Consider the following 3,503-nt stretch of genomic DNA (forward strand, 5'->3'; position numbering starts at 1 on the left):
TGAATTGGGTGGTTGATGTAAACACAGAACAAGGCCGCAGGCGGGCTGCTCCTCTGCCAGCAGAAGGAACACTCCAGTTCTGGAGGTGATCTCTTTGCCCCTTGGTGCCTTGCTTGGCGAGATTGTTGGCTGATGTAGCCAGGGCTGAGAAACCACTCTGGCTTCTGAGGAGTTAAAAGTCTGAGTTGGAAGCGTTTAATTCTGTACTAGGATGTCTCCATAACCTGGAAATCGCTTATTTGTGAAGCAGTTACAAGAGCCGTGCCCTGTGGGGAGCTCCACTTCGCTACATTCATTCACCATCAGATACTGAGCTCGGCCTGCCTGCGTGTGGGCCCAGAGCCTCGCCCTTTGTGGGAAACAGGTTCAGGGAGGCTGGTTCCCATCCCTGCTTTGCCTCTGTGACCTTGGCCTGTCGACTGCCTGAGGTTTGATTTTCCATCAAAGGAGTGAATTGCACTAGGCCGATCTCTAAGCCCAGAAATTGCCTCATTCTAGGAGTTAGGTAATGCTGTTTGACTTATGAATAGACGTGTCTTAGGAAATGAGCTTCAATTCCTTTTCAGTTAATTTGGATTAACACATTCTTGACTTTAATAGGAAAATAAAAGATGGTGTCAGTATTTTGGCTTTCTCTGAAACCAAGGTGATTTATGGCCTAGTTTGATTTAAAGCATGTTTATAAAAATAATAACAGTATGTTATATCATTCCTCCTTTACTGCGGTTTCTATTGCGTTTGGGTCATGTCTCTCGGGAGGCAGTTGTGTGTTGATTGGAATGCCGCGGTTCCAGCAAAACTGAGTTAAAGTTCTCAACCTAAGGGAACACAAGGGTTCATGGATTTTGGAGCTCAGGGTGACTGTAGGCATTTTACTGGGAAGGAAACTTGTCCCGAGAAGTGGAGGGGCTGAACCAAGGTCACCCACCCCAGAAGTGCCCAGCCAGGATGCAGAGTGAACCCGACGCTGGCCTGGGTGCTTGCTTCCATGTCAGGCAGCTGCAGGCACCGGAGGGCTGCTCCCCAGAAGCCTGGAGTGCCAGGGCTCCCCTCGCTCAGCTGTGGAGCTGTGGTTGCCCCGCTCTGCTGGGCACTGCCCTCCACTTCTCTCCCACACTCAGTGGCCTGACCTAGATTTCAGGTGGGTTTCTTTTCTTTCACCTTGTACCTATGTGGTCAGTATAGTGGACGAGAAGGAACTGACAGGAGAAAATCAAGATGGACAACGTTAAGGCTAGAAATTATAACCTTGCCGCTTAAAAATGAGCTCTGCATGGGATAGGCGCTGCCCAGCTCTGTGCGGTTCACATGTAAGCTGCCGTGAGTGCATCTGCCCTCCCCCAGGGCTCCCGCTGGACTGAGCTGGCGGGTGTGCTTGCGGTTTGCAAAGCTATCGCCTTTAGTCTGAGACCCACCATTGCCCCAGCTCTTTAGAGAAGCTGCAGGGAGAGCTTCGGAGCGGAGTCCGGAAGCCAACCAATGCTTGGCCAGCATGGAGGCTGTGATTAAACGCTAATAGTGCGCCCTTGGAAAGACCTGAGGGCCTTACAACTAAGGAAGAGGGCTCGATGCTGTCAACATTTGGCATGCCTCCTCCTCTACTGAATCAAGCAGACCTTCATTTCCAGCTTTGTAGACCATTGCGCCCCGTGGGTGAGCGTCTTTTCTAGGCAGGGACTTGTGATCACATAGACGTGTGTCTGATAAGAGGGCAGCGGGACGTCACTCGCTGCAGGCATGTCTTGTTGCAGAGGAGCTCCTGGGTGAGCTGTCAGCAGAAGCTCCGTCCCCAACCACTCAGCTCAAGAAGGCTTAGTCAGAGCTGAGTAACCTGAGCCACTGCAGCCTCTGAGCAGACAGAATCTGCAGGGTTTTGAAAAAGCCTGAGCAGAGCAGACATCCCTGTTCCCATCTTCTTGCCGGTAATAACCACAGTGATTCCCAGTGTGCTCTGAGACCAGGCAGCTGGGTGTATGGGAGTGACGGGAGCTAGAGAGGGCGGGGTCTCCCGAGAGAGTGACCCAAGCCATGGAGTCTGCAGACCCCAGCCTGAGTGTCAGCCCGGCCCTCAGGAGCCACACACCCTGGGTCCATCCTCTTCCCCTCGCTGGGCTGCAGTGGCTGCGGACTTCGCAAGTCAGTTTCATCTCAAGATCCAAGCACCATCACTGGCTGTTGGTTGCCTGGAGAACTGTGGGCAGGCAGATGTAGCAGAGTCAGGGCAGAGCCCTTTACGGGTTCTCAGGGCCGCCGTGGACGGCAGGCACCGGACATTGCTGTCCACCTACCAGACAGTGCAGTTTCTGGTTGTGCAGTTTCTGTTACAAAGTTTTTTAAATCCCTCAAGTTCTTTCTCATTGGAAAAGAAGGTGGGAAACGGCAGCCGAACGGGGTGGGGGCTGGCGAGGAGCAGATGCTGCCTCCACATGCGCCGTCCAGTGCAGCTCCAGAGGAGGCTGTGCAGAGCCACCATGTTTGCCGTGCTTACCCGGGCAGCAAAGAGCCCTTAGCCCGTAGTGATCAACCGCTTAGCTCACAAGAGGAGAAATAAGGTGTGAGCGATGACATGTGAGTATTAGGAGTCATTATTTGCCTTAAAATCTTCTTAACCCTAAAGAAACTGCTGCTGGTAACAGCCCCCAGGCTCATGGCGGCAGCTGGAGCGGGTGTTCTCTCAACAAGACCAGATCATGATGTTTGCTGATCATTCAGCATTTGATGCTATGTAAGGAAAGGATGCAAGGGAAGACAGTTTTATCCAAAACTTACTTTTTCCTAGTTAAAGTTATCAGCCGGGCACAGTGGCTCACATCTGTAATCCCAGCACTTTGGGAGGCTGAGGCAGGCAAGAGATGAGGTCTCACCATGTTGCCCAGGCTGGTCTCAAACTCCTGGACTCAAGCAATCCTCCCACCTCAGCTTCCCAACATTTGACATTGAACTCCTGACCTCCTCATCTCAGGTCAGGAGTTCGAGACTAGCCTGGCCAACCTGGCAAAACCCCGTCCCTACTAAAAAAACAAAAGAAAAAAAATTAACCGGATGTGGTGGCGGCGCCTGCAGTCCCAGCTACTCGGGAGGCTGAGGCAGGAGAATCACTTGAACCTGGGAGGAGGATGTTCCGGTGAACCGAGATCACACCACTGCACTCCAGCTTGGGCGACAAGAGTGAGACTCTGTCTCTAAATAAATAAATAAATATATAAATAAATTTCATTCATTTCCTAGAGTATTTGGGTAGGATTCAGCTGGAGAAAACAAATACCATCATCCTGCTCTACAGAGATGATCAGTCTGCCATTTTTTCCTCTTTTTTTTTTCTTCCTCCGCCCCAGATGATCTGCAGGAAGTTTTTTCCATAAATTAAGATGCATCAGGAATTTTTATTTTTGTTTTTCATATGACGAATAGTAAATTCACCACTGCTTGGCCAGAGTGTGTGATTTCTTCTCCTGCCGTGTTATGATATTAAGAACAGTTTTTTTAAAAATGTTTTTTAGGCC

This window comes from Mandrillus leucophaeus, unplaced genomic scaffold (assembly GCF_000951045.1).
Source record: "Mandrillus leucophaeus isolate KB7577 unplaced genomic scaffold, Mleu.le_1.0 Scaffold78, whole genome shotgun sequence".
Lineage (NCBI taxonomy): Eukaryota > Metazoa > Chordata > Mammalia > Primates > Cercopithecidae > Mandrillus > Mandrillus leucophaeus.